Source organism: Emydura macquarii, unplaced genomic scaffold (genome assembly GCF_026122565.2).
Source record: "Emydura macquarii macquarii isolate MOO-44397 ecotype Brisbane River unplaced genomic scaffold, CSIRO-AGI_Emac_v2 contig_2422, whole genome shotgun sequence".
Classification (NCBI taxonomy): Eukaryota; Metazoa; Chordata; order Testudines; family Chelidae; genus Emydura; species Emydura macquarii.
In genome coordinates, this window is record NW_027132559.1 from 43,556,481 (window position 1) to 43,571,246 (window position 14,766).

General features: G+C 42.2%; 1 protein-coding gene across 1 annotated transcript in view; it reads left to right on the top strand.

The window, feature by feature from the left end:
- Window positions 1–9,972: 9,972 nt before the first annotated feature.
- APBB1IP (amyloid beta precursor protein binding family B member 1 interacting protein) overlaps window positions 9,973–14,766 on the top strand; it is a 106,650-nt gene continuing 101,856 nt past the window's right edge. Inside the window, exon 1 of the mRNA XM_067562390.1 lies at window positions 9,973–10,111. The gene's annotated coding sequence lies outside the window, so the exon portion shown is untranslated. The remainder of the gene's footprint in view (window positions 10,112–14,766) is intronic.

A 14,766-nucleotide genomic window follows, 5' to 3' on the forward strand; every position in this document is an offset into this window, starting at 1 on the left:
TTTGGTACCTAGTGTAATGATAAATTTCTCTTCCACGACGTAAACCTCAAAACCCAGACTGCTGAGTTGCTAAGATTTCTGCAGAATAGGCCATATTCTATTCTTCCCTATTTTCCCTGCGTTAAAGCTGGTTAAAAAAAAAGGGGGGGGAGGTAAAAATGGCCTTTAAAAAGTGAAAAATTGTTGACAAAATTACACAAAAAATGGAACATATTCTACAAGTTTTTAGCAAAATTCTTATCAAAACTGTTGCCGAGCTCTGCACTGAGCTAAATTCACCCCCTATGCAGAGGGCCAAGGCAAGGCCTAAACACCATTTAAACCTCAAAATAGGACTTGTGGGAATTAAATGGTGTATGGGCCTTGGGTCGACTCTCAGCACAGGGAAACAGTTGTGGCATAATCAGAGGACCAACAGAGATGGCTACCACACAAGCTGACATCAGAATGGAAGAATCAGTAGATGAGCATTCTAACTGTGCAAAACATTCTCACAAATACTGCACAGATAGCAAAGAGACAGTGAAAGAACAAAGAGGGGAGAGGAGGGTAAGAAAAGTTTTATCTACAGAGAGAAGTTATTTAACTACATCTTTACATAAAGCTAAAGAGGCCCAGAACATTCCATTCCATTTTGCATTCACAAATCCTTACAGTCATCCCAGCAAAGGGATAAAGATTGAAGAACTTGTTTTAGTTCATAGCAAGTTCACCATATGTAAAATTTAATAAACAATAAAAACCCAATATCCAGGTTAATTTGGAGTCTCTCATTAAGCTAACTCTTTTTTATTCATTGCCCTGAGCAATTTTGTAAGTCTAAACATTTAATAAATTCTGACATTTTAAAGCAGAAAGCCTCAAGTTTCAATGTCCCAATGTTTTAAATAACTCAGACTTTAGCTTGCCATTATACAATGTTAAGGGCATCATGGGGAGGGAGCAGAGAATTTTTTTCTATAGAAGAGTAGTCAAACGGATAAAGTATTATAGGTAGAGCTGATCAGAAAATGGAAATCTGTTCATGTGAAAAAATTTGCATCTTTATCATTTCTTTTCTGGAACTGGAACAAAGTGAAAACTGAAAATGAATTTTCAGAATTTCCAGAAAAATTGAATTTTGTGAAAATCAAAACAGAATTTTTTTTAAACTCACCAGCTGCAGCAGAAAGTGAAATTGACAAAAGCATTCCAGGTGGGCAGCTAGTTTTCCAGATGGAAAATCTGGATTGTTTTAAAACAAAATAGAAATTTTCCTGTAAAAAAAATTGAGTTTTGTCAAAAAGGACATTTTCTGGTGGCAAGTCATTCCAATAGCAAATTTCCAACCAGGTTAATTATAGGTCAGGTTTATAAAAACTCCTTTTTTATATCTCGGTGGTGATATTTTGTGATGAAGGCGATGTATATAATTCAGCCTCTATATTTCTTAGTGGCAAAAATGTGCACACTCACTTGTACATGTATGCACAGTTATCACAGTTACATAGGAAATTGGAAAGCTAGGCCCTGATCAAAGACACACTGAAGTCAATTGAAAGATACCCATTGATTCCACTGGGTTTTTGAGTGAGCCTTTAGATACTTCAACTGCATGTGTAGTGTGATAATTAGAAGTGTAAAAGGGTGCGTAAACAAGTTTTGTGCACAAAAATGGAAGCCATTTTAAAATTTGGATCCCTGTAATATGCAGAGAACACACCTATGAAGGTTATTTCAATAAACTATGATTTGTAGAGAAATCTAGTAGCTCAGCTGTGAACACACTCTTCAGAATTCTATTTGTCCTAGTTTCCTGTATTTTCAAAATGAGAGATTGTTATTGCTTTACCACAGACTCTCAGGTAGGTTTAGAACCCATTCTTCTATGCTCCAATTCTTTTAAGAGAATTTATTGTAAGATTTATATTTTGAATTATTGAATGTTAGAGACCCAAAGGGTTCTGCATATGGGCTCTGTTATAAATAACTAATTTGTTATTATTTGTAGGGAAAGGCTTAAGTTCCAAAATAATCAACATTAGTTACCATAAGATGTCTTTTTAGACCTTTAAAAAAAAAAGAAAGCAAATTTACAGAATATATTTCCTCCTCAGTGCAGTTCCTCATTCTTCTGTGTTTGTTTGCACATGGTCCTGCAATAAGGCAAGCATATGATTATTCTACTTCAAAGCAAGCGACCCCAAGAAGCCTGAGGGACCCAATGGATCAAACTTTGATCTTCAAAACAGGGATTGCAGTTTTAAGAGTCCTAAATTGTCTTTAAAAAGAGACAAATTGCATTTTTCAGTACTTTGGTTTTCAGCCTCTTCATGCTTTTGACATAAAAATCTTTGACACTTTTGTTATTAGCCTCCGAATTCCATGCATTTGTGTTTTATTTTGTAGTGATATCTTCTGTGTCTAGAAGAGATCTTCTGTATCTAGAAGAGATAATGTAGCCTTTTCTCTAGGTTTGTTATAGATTTTTATCTGTCTCTGATGTCACCTCACTTCTAAAAAACTCAAGTGCTGGACCTGAGCAAAATTCCCAAGTGAATTTATCATTATCTTAAAAAGCTGTATAGCTTTCTTTCCCCCCAGACACCAGCAAGATTACAAAGAAACTATAAAAAAGTTTTGCTGAAGCAATTCCTTGTTTGAAGATATTAGATTGCCTCCAAATGGTCACCTGGCAATTTCTACACTCTCTGCTTTCAGCCCCATCACCTAGTATGATGCCAAACAGTGATACAAAGTCTTCCAGAGTATTTGGATTGACACTGCACTTTGATGGAATGCATTCAGCCACCTTGATACCATGAATACTATAAATGTACTTCCAAGATCTTTGTCAGCCTCAGATCATCATCCACTTCAGGGTGTCCTGATAGTGTTTCACTCTGGTATGTTACAATTGAGGAAAAATCCACACCCCTGAGTGGCATTAGGGTGACCAGATAGCAAGCGTGAAAAATCAGGACACTTTTTTTCAGGAGGGTATAGCTGTCTATACAAGACAAAGCCCCTGATATCAGGATGTCTGGTCACCCTGAGCAGTACAGTTAAGCTAGCTAAACCCCCAGTGTAGACAGTGCTAGGTCGACAGAAGAATTCTACATTGTGCCACTGTAGCATTTCAAGTGTAGATAAGCCTACCAAACCTCTAAAGAAAAACCAGACTTAAATTAAGTCAGATTTAGTTGGGGACCAGGAATTATTGCTATCAGACTTTTGTAGCTACAGTGTATCTCTATGATAAGGCAATGTGCCTTTTCATGCACTTTCTGACTCCAAAACCTCTACACTCTTTAAAAAGCCTTTTATTTTGTAAGGGGGGAAATTAATTAAAAGTAACAATTGTGTGTTTTATGCCACTTGTGTGATTAAAGATTTAATTTATGCAGTTTTAAATTGTTTTTTCCTTTTCTCATAAGGAAACAATGGATAGGTAATGTTAAACAGAGAACGTTGTCAATTCACACATTCAGCCTTTCTATTGACTTCGGATCCTTTGAGCTAATCCTTCCTAGTCTAAACTCCCACTCAGTGTAATGGAAGTTCTACCTGTGTCAGAGCTCAGCAGGAGAACAGACTACAGGATCCAGTTTCTCCGTGTCATGTTATTAAGGGATGAAGAGATGGAAATGCAGAATGATGGGAGCACATTGATGATAAAATTCATTCTATACAAAGAGTAGAAAAAGTTTCATGATGAATATCACTTTTTTTGCTAATAATAAAAATGTTTCCTCTCACAAGCAGATGTTATTGTTTAAATCAAATGTATCTGCTGTTTTAGTGAAATGTGCATTACAAAGAAATGCAACCAGCAGAGACTGCCACATTTTGATAAGGCTACCAGAGCTGAGTATGTCTAATGACAGCATTCACTGCTCTAACATCTATCCATTGATCCACTCTCCATGGATAAGGAAAACAATAATTTGTAACTGCATAAATTAAAATCTTGAGTCACACAAATGTCAGAATTTTTCATTTTTTTTCTTAAAAAAGGAATGGCTTTCAGAGAGCAGCAGAAGCATGGAGGGTTAGAGTTCGGGGAGGGGGGGGAAGGAGGAGTAGATCATCTGAACATCTGTTTTAGAGGAGAAAACCAATTAAGTAACATTACATCTTTCCACCTGCTTTGTCACAATTTTCTCCTCCTACATTCAGTAGAGTACATCCATCATTTCCATATCTTTCCTAGCACTCCCCTAGTTCCATTTCTTCCTTCCTCCCCCCCCCCCCACTGAAACATAATACTTGCACCACAGAGGAGGATCACAAAAGACTACCCAGCTCACTCAAGATAATTTGCAATTTCTAAGACAGCACATTTGCCTCTTTCTGGTAACAAGCTACACTAATTTATCCTCACATGTCCACAAAGAAAAAGCGATGCCTACTTTTTCATCCTCAGGTAACAATGCACAGGAGTAAGAAAAGGTTGCCATTAATGTGATCTGGTGTTTTCTTGATTAAAAAAAAAACAATGAGAGTTCTGTGGCACTTTAAAGACTAACAAATTTAATATTTGCAGGCATAAGCTTTCGAGAGATTTCAGCTTTCTTCTTCAGATGCAGTAATACAGAAAATAGGTAACACAGAGGCATCTTATAGATATCCAGATGAATTGAGAACAATGGGGGAGGTGGAGTCCGGTACTTAAGACCTAATGAGGACCATTGAGTAGGAGGTGAGAATGGGTGAGCAAAATAATTTACCTTCGGTAGTGAGATAGCCACTCCAAGTCTTTGTTTAAACCCAGTTTGAATGTGTCAAGTTTGCAGATCATTTCTAACTCAGCAGTTTCTCTTTGAAGTCTGTTTTTGGAGGGGTTTTTTTGAGAAGTACATCAATTTTCAGGTCAGAGACAGAATGCCGTGGTGAATTAAAGTGTTCTCCCACTGGTTTATGGATGTTGTTATTTTTTATGTCTGATTTGTGTCCATTTATCCTTGTGCGTAGTGATAGTCCAGTTTGGCCAATGTACATGGCAGAGGGACATTGCTGGCACATGATGGCATATATAACATTAGTGGATATGCAGGTGAATGAGCCCCTAATGGTGTGATTGATGTGGTTAGGACCAGTGATGATGTCATTAGAGATGATGTGTGGGCAGAGCTGACAACGGGGTTTGCTGCAGGGATAGGTTTCTGGGTAGGATTTTTTGTAGGGTGTATGGTTGCTGGTGAGTATTTGCTTCAGGTTGGGGGTCTGTAAGCCAGGATGGGTCTGCCGCCCACTGCCTGAGCAAGAGATGGATCATCTGCTAGGATAGGTTGTAGATCTTTAATGATGTGCTGGAGAGATTTTAGCTGGGGACTGTAGGTGGTGACCAGTGGGGGTCTGCTGTTTTCTTTGTTGGGTCTGTCCTGTAGTAGGTGACTTCTGGGTACCCATCTGGCTCTGTCAATTTGTTTCTTTACTTCTCCAGGTGGGTATTGTAGTTTTAGGAATGTTTCATAGAGATCCTGTAGGTGTTTGTCTCTGTCTAAGGGATCAGAGCAAATCCGGGTGTATCTTAAGGCTTGGCTGTAGACAATGGATCATGTAATGTGTCCAGGGTGGAAGCTGGAGGCATGAAGATATGCATTGCGGTCAGTTGGTTTTCGGTATAGGGTGGTATTAATGTGCCCATCTTTTATTTTTATTGTAGTGTCCAGGAAGTGGATTTCTTGTGTGGATTGGTCCAGGATGAGGTTGATAGTGGGATGGAAATTATTAAAATCCCGGTGGAAATCTTCAAGGGACTCTTTCCCATGGGTCCAGATGATGAAAATGTCATCAATGTAGCGTCGGTAAAGAAGAGGTGTTAGGGGACGAGTTTTGAGGAAGCGTTGTTCGAGGTCAGCCATAAAAATGTTGGCATACTGTGGGGCCATGCGGGTGCCCATAGCTGTGCCACTGACTTGGAGATATAGATTGGTTCCAAATCCGAAGTAGTTGTGGGTCAGGACAAAGTCACAAAGTTCAACTGTGAGGTGTGACATATGATCATCTGGGAGAGTGTTTTTGATGGCTTGAAGTCCATCTTTATGTGGAATGTTAGTGTAGAGAGCTTCTACATCCATTGTGGCTAGGATGGTATTTTTGGGAGATCACTGATGGGTTGTAGTTTTCTCAGGAAGTCAGTGGTATCACGAAGATAGCTAGGAGTGCTGGTGGCATAGGGCCTGAGGAGAGAGTCCATATAGCCTGATAGACCTGTAGTGAGAGTGCCAATGCCTGATTGTGATTCATGCTAATTGAATAGAGCAGGAACACACACACAATACATACTTAAGAACACTAGAGGTGAGTCTACGCTAGCAAAAGAATTCTCTACTACCCTAGCAAAATTAGTATTTGTATTTCAGCAACTGCCAGCAACAGTGCAAATGTGACAAATGCTAACCAATTAGTGTGAATACAGCTCAGGTGATTTTACCGCTGGGTCCTATATAAAGAGGGATGAAGTATTTCAAGCACGGTCCTGATGAAATATGGGTTTTCAGGAAAATCAAAGTGTTTCAAAAGGAAATTGTTGATTTCAAATAAGTTTTCAAAATTTTCAGTGGGAAAATTTGAAACAAAATGTTTCATTTTGAATTAACATTTTGAAATGTTTTCTGTCCCTGCACCACAGTCATCCCGGCAGCCCAGATAGCAATTGCAGAGAACGTCTTGCTCAGCCCCTGTAGCCATGGGATGGCGGCATGCTCAGTACAGATGGAATCTTTTGAAACATAAGCAGCTAAACTCAAATTACTTTCTACTGAGCACGTTCAAACTGAGATTTTTTTCAAAGTATTATAGCTTGGCCAAATTTGGGTGGATTTTCAGAGAGATGGCAAAAGGCACATTGTTTACAGTAGGGCAACCCCTTTTCAAGTTTCAAGCATTCATTCCAAAGCATGAAGGTGCGAGAGCTTTTTAATTAAGCAGTTGTAAGAATTGTTTTTAACATTGGCAAAATAATGTATTATTCCCTCAACTCATTCTCAGAAATGGCTAAATTTTTTTCAACTGAAATGTGTAGTTATACATAAATCTTAGGCAGATATCAGGCATGGAAAATTTGTGAGTTTGGCAAAGTTAAAAGCAACTGAAAACTTGGTCTTCTAATGGAGAGTGTCAACCAGTCTTAATTTTAAGCATTGCTACCTGCAACATCATTCAATGTGACAGGGTCCACTCATCACTAAGGACACCTCCACCTGACCATTCTGTAGATTAACACCATCCAGGTACTGCACCCTCCTGTGGCAGTCTCTCCACCTGTCACTGAATTGCCAAGTTCTCCTTCTTCACAACTTGGTCCTCCAGCCAGGTCACTATGCATGTTTCCCCCTTCTGGGAGGTATCAGTCATCCAGCACAAACTGTCCCTGGCATTCCACTCTCCACCTGTGTCTGGTCTGTGCCACTCCCCCTTTGGGAGAGGGGGATAGGGGAACCCAGACCCACCCTGTACTCCAGATTCCAGCTCAGGGGCCCTATCATCAGCAGAACAGGTCTACCCTATCCCATACCGTGCTGCTTTTCCAAACCTTTCTGGCTCTCCCTGAGTTTGCCATCTTAAAATCCCTCCTCCCAAGGAGGAACTATACTTGCCTCTATGACCCCAAACACACCTCTCATCTTCCACCCCTCCCCCTCTTTTCTCAGCTTGTGGGCTTTATTCAGGCCCCACCTGTTCCCATCCAGGGGAGCCTCATCTAATTAATCCTTACTCTTTGGCTCCTCCTCCAGATGCAACCTGGGGAGTTAATTGACCAGCGAGCCTCTTTAACCCCTTCAGGGCCTGTGTGGGTTGGACACCCCACCACATTCATTATAATTAAATGAACCATATGCACAGCAGCTATTATTGAAATTACAGTAACATTATAAACCACAGGCATTTTGGGTCTCTAGCTAGTTTTCAGTCTAATAGTTATAATATCCCGTCAATGCATTAGGCACTCCTCTTTCAACATTTATGGTCTTTTTTTTTTTAAGGTCAAAACATCAAATCAGACACAGTCTTGCTGAATTTTCTAATTTATATTCCCTTTCTGACAGATGATAAATAACTCTAAAGATGGGTTGGCATTTCTTTGTTCTCTCAAACACTTCTTTTTATGGAGTTTAAACACACTGCAAAATTGTTTCCATTCAGTATACAAATTAAGGTACTTTTTAGGATAGCAATTTGCAATGCATCAAATACACCAAAAATGACTGGCTTGGCTGAAACTAGATGTTTCTTTCCAAAGAAGATGCTTTTTAAAGGGGTACCTCCAACTTGGAAAAAAAATTACATTCCTGTCTGAAAATAGTAGATCTGTTATAGTTACATGTCACATTTAGGATTATTGTAACAAAAAGAAAAGAAGAATTTTCTCTATTTTTTACCAGTTTGTTTACTGTGTGCAGTTCACAGCACTCTCTATACCTTCAGTTTATGGTTTTAGGCCCCGATCCTGCAAACATGTAGGTATGTGAGTAATTTGACTTATGGAACCAAGCCTATTGACTCCAACGGGAATTAGTTTTTTCAATTAAAATTAGCTATAAACGTTTGCAGGGTTGAGAAATTGAAACAGAAAAAGCCACAGAACAGGGGTGAGGGTCTTGTTCGGGGCTACATGTGAAACCAGAGAAGACAGCAGTAGAGGGGCAAACAAGAGAGGCAAGGAGTGGAAGGAAGATTGGTCACAGGGTGAAGGAATCTCCTTGGGGGAGACGAAATGGAAAAGGGACCGGTGCTGTGACCTGCAGGAACAGTGAAGGCTACTCTCCCAGGAAGGGACACAAATAAAGGCCTCCCTCCGCTGTGGTGGTTAGTGTGGCAGTGCTGTGCCTGTGAGTGTGGCTCCCCTTCCGGCCTGGTCCCTCCCCGTCCCCACCCTAGGAAAAGCTTGCAAATGATGGTTAGTTTGATTGCAATAAGCCTCCTCCATTTCCGTCCTGTGCATGTTCAGAGAGGGAGAGCACCCCGCACGCAGGAGCGGGAGGCTCTTGAGTTCTCGCTCTGGTGGGTAATTTACAGTTGCAGACAATGGCGCATCTATGTAGCCAGCAGGAAATCCCAGTAAGCAAAGAGCCGAGGGAACGCATCTCTGCCTGGGTGCCTCATAGTCACACATAGCAAGCAGAGATGGAGCAGGAAGGGTGAAACAAGCCCCTTCAAGAATGAAAGTGCCCTACCTCCCACCCCAGGGGCATAGGTAGCAGACAGGCCCCTGCCACCAGGGCAGTGAGAGAGTGGGAAGGGAGAGGCCTCTCCCTGAGGTTTCTAAGTGTAGATTGCTGGCTGTGCAGGGAGTCCCTCTCCCCCAGGACTTGGGTTGCTTGCGGAGAGGTTCTGGAAGGGTCCCTGTCTCCAGTATTTGGGGTGTGGGACCTCTCTTTGCCCAGGATTGGGTGGGGTTGCTTTGTAAGGAATGGGGGGAGGGGAGATCTGGGGCAGTTAGTAGAGCAACCCTCCCTCCCCCACCTTGTCCCAGGACCTGGGAACTCTTTGCAGTGTCTAGAGTTTCCCATAGGTGCTGAAACTAGGGGCACTGGAAGGTGCTGCTGCAACCCCCTTTGCTTGAAGTGGTTTCCATCATATACTGGGTTTACAGTTTGGTTCAATGGCTCTCAGCACCCCCACTATACAAATTGTGCCAGCACCCCTGGGGTTTCCTCCTCTGCAGGATTTGGGGTGGGATTTTGGGGGAGTCTTTGCAAGGAGCCTGAGAAGGGGAGGGGGGCGGGGCACAAGCACCTCTTCTCCCATCCTTTGGGGCCTGGGCAGAATGTCTGGGAAGCGGGTCCTGTCCCCAGGGTGTGGGAGGGTCACGGACAGTGCCTGGGGTGGGTCTTCTCCAGGGTGTGCGTGTGTGTGCGCGCGGGGGGGTATTGAATGTGACATGTTGAGTCACCCACGGAAAGCAGCTGATAGGCCAACAGCACTTCCTCAAACAGAAGAAAGCACGAAAGGCAGCAGCGTGCCTCGAGTCGCCGGAGGTGAAAGAGCAGCGTGGGGGCCAGCTGCAGGCACTGCCCCGGACCCTGGCTGTGTGAGCTGATCCGAGCCCGCTCTCCGCTCCTCGTCCTCGCTGCAGTCAGGGCCAGCCGCGCTGCTCCAGCCCGGCCGGGGAAGCTCCAGCAAGGTAAGCGGAGCCGGCTGGGGAGCAAGGATGCCTTTGATCTGAGGTGTGGAGGAACCCCGGGGGAGGAGGCGGAGCTAGCCGGACCGGAGCAGAAGGAGAGGGCTGGGGCGTGGGGTCTGGCGGGTCTGCCTGCCTGCCTGCCCCCTGGAGGCAGCTCACCGGCTGGGGCGGGCACACGGGCAGGGATAGCCCCCCCTTGCCCTCGGCCGGTGGGAACGGTCTCGCGCCGCGCCCTCCTGCCCGCAGGTTGTTTCGCCTCCGTCTCTGCCACCTAAGCGGCGCTTCCTGCCACGGAGATTGCAGCGCGCGCCGCGCGTCCAGCAGCTCGTTCGCCAGAACCGAGCCCGCGCGCCAAACCCGGCCTCAGAGCGCCGGGGAGAGGCGGGCAGGGTAGCACCTTGCTCGCTCCCGCCCTCAGCCGAGCCGTTCCCAGCCGGCCGCCTGGAGAACCCAAGCACGAGCCAACACGTGGCACGAGCGTTCCGACTGTCGAGCCCGGGAGGGATGATGGCAAGAGCCCCATGTGCCTGTGATCTCAGGCGGCAGGGGACTGGCTCCTGAGTGTGGTGGGGGAGGCAGAAGAATGCTCACACACCCCTGACCCCCCTCCCTTTCTAGGGAGTTTTTGAGATCCCATGATCAAAAGGTGCTGTGTGCAGGCCTTGCACAATGGGGCCTTCTCCCCATTATGGCTTCCGCCATTGTTGCAGTCTATACTTAAATAACTAAATGGGCCCAATCTTACATGCCAGCCTAGGCCTTACTACATGTGATCTCAATAAAGGCAACAGGACTACCTGTGTGAACAAAGACTTGTCTGGTGCATGAGGGTTGTAGGACATTACTGCAAATGCTTTTATGTTTTGCTATGGACATTCCCAATTACAGGGGACTTATTTTAAATATTCCTCCTTTTATAAATGAAAACCAGACAGATGAACGTGATCCTAAAATGGCATATTATATTATATTAAAACTAAAGGATACACAATATGCTATCCATGGTGTTTTAAAAGAAATTCACAATGGTTAGGATGAACACTTTCCACTGAAGACATCATCTGGACAGAACTGAGTATAGTGCACCAAAGAAGAAAAACAATCTTATTTAAATACAAGCTGAGGAAAATACTCCTTTAAAAAATGCATTGTGCAGTATTAGCTGGACTTAAAAAGACTAAACTGTCTTTTTTCCTGGAAACCACAAATTCCAATGAGTTAATTACTTCTGGCATTCAGTGCCCGGTTTAGGATTTTATTAATGTAAGACTGTATTTTTAGTATATCTAAAAAGATTGGTATTTCTATCTTCAGGGTAGGGAGTGTACCTTTATTTGTGCTTGCAAAACATCTGGTACACTGTTGGCACTACTGCAATCCAAGTAAATAATAATGAATCTAGGTTAAGAGAATTCACAGAACTACAATAATGATTCCTCTTTTATTTCTCTGGAAAAACATTTAGGGCCAAATTCTCCTCACCTTACTCATGCAAGGTAGTAATAGTTAAGCCCCCCGCGTAACTGAGCAAGGCAAGTGGATTTGACCTGGATTAAAATAATTTATTAGCATAAGAGTAATATTAATTTTCATTTGATTTACCATACTTGGCATTATAGGAACTCTTGTTTTTGTAGTTAAAGGTGCTGTTTTTTCTGCTAAGCATGAGTAACTCCTATTCAAGTTAATTTCCATTAATGTTTATTAAGCGTGTTTCAATGAGAGTTCTCCCCCAAAGAGCTAAATTCTGCAGTCGCTATTGAGGAACCACTAGCATTAACTGTAGTCAGGCATTTAACTCTGGACAACTATTCAGCATTTGCACTTGTTTTAGAAAGAAGGCCCAACCATAGATCACCTCATTTTCATGGTTGCTTAATTCTGAACCCAAATATAGCCTGGGGTATATAATCCCAAACAACTTCATTTTCAGTATTTTTATATCTGTTTTTTCCCTCTTGGTTTTGGTTCCTCTTTCAAGTTCACAGAAATTCTTGTTTTCAGTTAAAGATGTTCACTTTTAACATACCAGCTTTATATATAAATCCATTAATTGCAGCTTGTTTTAGTATTATAGCATCATCTTTACAAAATGTCCTGTTTTAGTAGGATGATATTGGCCCTTACAATCACTCACTATTTGTTTCAATCTAACTTTTGTACAGTGTCATAGCTGTAAAATACATGCCAGCATCCTAATGAAATGCTAAATGTATTTTTTGTTTAAGTATTTTACATGTCTTATTTATTGGCTATGCAAAGTTGTGTTCTGTTACAGCAAAATTTGTACTTAGATTATAAAATCTTTGGGGCAGAGTCCATCTTTTTGTTCTGGTTTGGACAGCACCTAGCACAGTGGTTCCCAGCCCAGGGCCTGGGGCCAAAAGTGGCCCACCACAACCCCTCCCGCTGGCTACAGAAGGACCCAGGCAGAGCTTGTTGCCACAGGGCTACAAGACTAGTGCAGGCTCCTTGCTGCAGCCAAGGGGACTGGTCACTGGAGATCAGCGCTCCCCTCCCCAAGTTCCAGCAGAAAGCAAAGCACTCTGCCTGGGGCCCTAGGCAATGGAGTTCCTGCTGGAGCCAGAGGGAGGGGAGCCCTGATCTTTCATCCCCCTGACTGCAGAAGGGATCCACTGCCTAGGGACCCAGGTGAAGCGCACAGGGCTACAGGACACGTGTGGTTTCCCTGCTGCAGCCAGGGGGACAGAGATCAGTGAGGAGACCTGTTGAACTTCCATCTAGCTGCAGTGGGAGGGGAGGGGAATTACTGGTGGAGACTGGTGGCCCTTCAGCGTTGTAAAAATGATATCTGTGGTCCTCGAACCAAAAAGGTTGGGAACCACTGACCTAGCACAATGGGGTTCTAATCCATGACTAGGGCTTCTAGGCACAAATAATAATAAATTCAATGGTAAGCCAAGCCTGGTGTTGCATAAATAGATGCAAGTGCCATTTTGTTTACTTTGGGGACCAGATTCAACCCTAAGTGGGCAGAATTAATTGAAGTCAATGGGAATTGAACCCTGTTATCCCAGAGTTGAATGTGCTCTGTATCATTTTATATATGCATGTAATTGCATTACAGTTATGTAAAATGTAAGGCAGCACAAAACAATTACGGTGGCTTAATGGAAACTGCTGTGTACCCTAATTAACAATGCCTTTCTGTTTTTGAAAGAAAGGTACTTCCTTTGTTTTTAGCAGCAAGCTCATAACTTCACATTTCTGTTTTTTGTTTCAGTTCTTTTAATTGAAATGACTCTTAATATCCTGTAAGGTGCATATTGGAATTTTAGTATTTAGTAGAAATTCCTTAAATTCACACCATGGATGGAAAGACTGAATGTTGTTAGTTAGCTGAGACGCGAAAGAAAGAAAAGCAAGGATAAGGCATCACAACATATACTTTTAAGGTGATTTGTCAATTGTTGTTTAGTTTTTAACTAGTTATAATACTACATGGCATTCTTTTAGAATATTACTACATCATATACTGGTCAGTGTAGCAAAGGGTTGATTCCATCTTCACATCCATTTTGTGCAGGCTCAGTGCCACTGAATTCAGTGCAGATATTCCTGGTTCATGCCATTTAGGCACATATGTTTGTTTTTAATATGAAAGCTTGGTAATAGGAGACTCTACTGTGGAGACTTCACACTGGGAGGTGGGCACAAAGATCAAGGATAAAATGTAACCCTTCGCATGCAGAAATATTGTTATAATAAGAAATAATGCTACCATAGCAGAAGAGTGATTTTTCTGTAACGTCTCCCACTGTCAAAATAAGATAATCATAATATATTTCAAGACTAGACTAGACTAATTCTTTACTTTTTTGCTTAAATAGGAGCAGATTATCCAACCCTTACTCTAGTGAGAATTTTTTTCACTTGAGTAATCCCATTGTGGTCAGTGGGACCACTTGTGTAAGTGCTTACTAGCATGAGTAAGAGTTGCACAACTAGGTCCTTGGTGTATGTTTTTTAAAATAGTTAGAATTGTAGTGCTAGATTACCCATATATTTATCTATGGTCATGCCAATGCCAACATTATTGAAATCATGTTTGTGTGTTAAGATTTCTTACATGTTTTGCAGTGTCATTGGACTTGTCATTTTCTTGACACTTGTGTGGCTCAAATCAGAAAATATATTGTGTATAAGGACACTAATGCATAGTTGCAGAGAATGTTGTTCTTTTCATAGTGAAAGAGTGAGAAGCTGTGATCTAAAAATGAGCACAGATCACGTAGAGCCAAATTGCCATCTGGACTTTAAGGTGCCTGTGCTGCGGTGAACCACATGTGCAGACCCTTGCACCTGCACACAGCCCTGTTAATTTCAGTTTATTTATTTATTTCTTGCAGAATGAGAGCCTTAGTTTTTCACACACATTTTTCAGTTTAATGTGAAAGCCTGGTAGAAACATTGCCCTTTAAAAATTCTCAGTTTTTTCCAGAAACATTCACTCTTTTCTCCCTCCACATTTAATTTAAAAAGACTTTTTTTTTTCCCCAGTGGGTGCTCAGTACATTAGAACACACATTTTGTGCAACTGTCACTTTCAAGATGTATTTTTCATCTGCAAAATCTAGATAGGTCAAATGGAGATAATTAACTCTGCGGTATGGGCTGTTGCTGTCTGGAGGAGG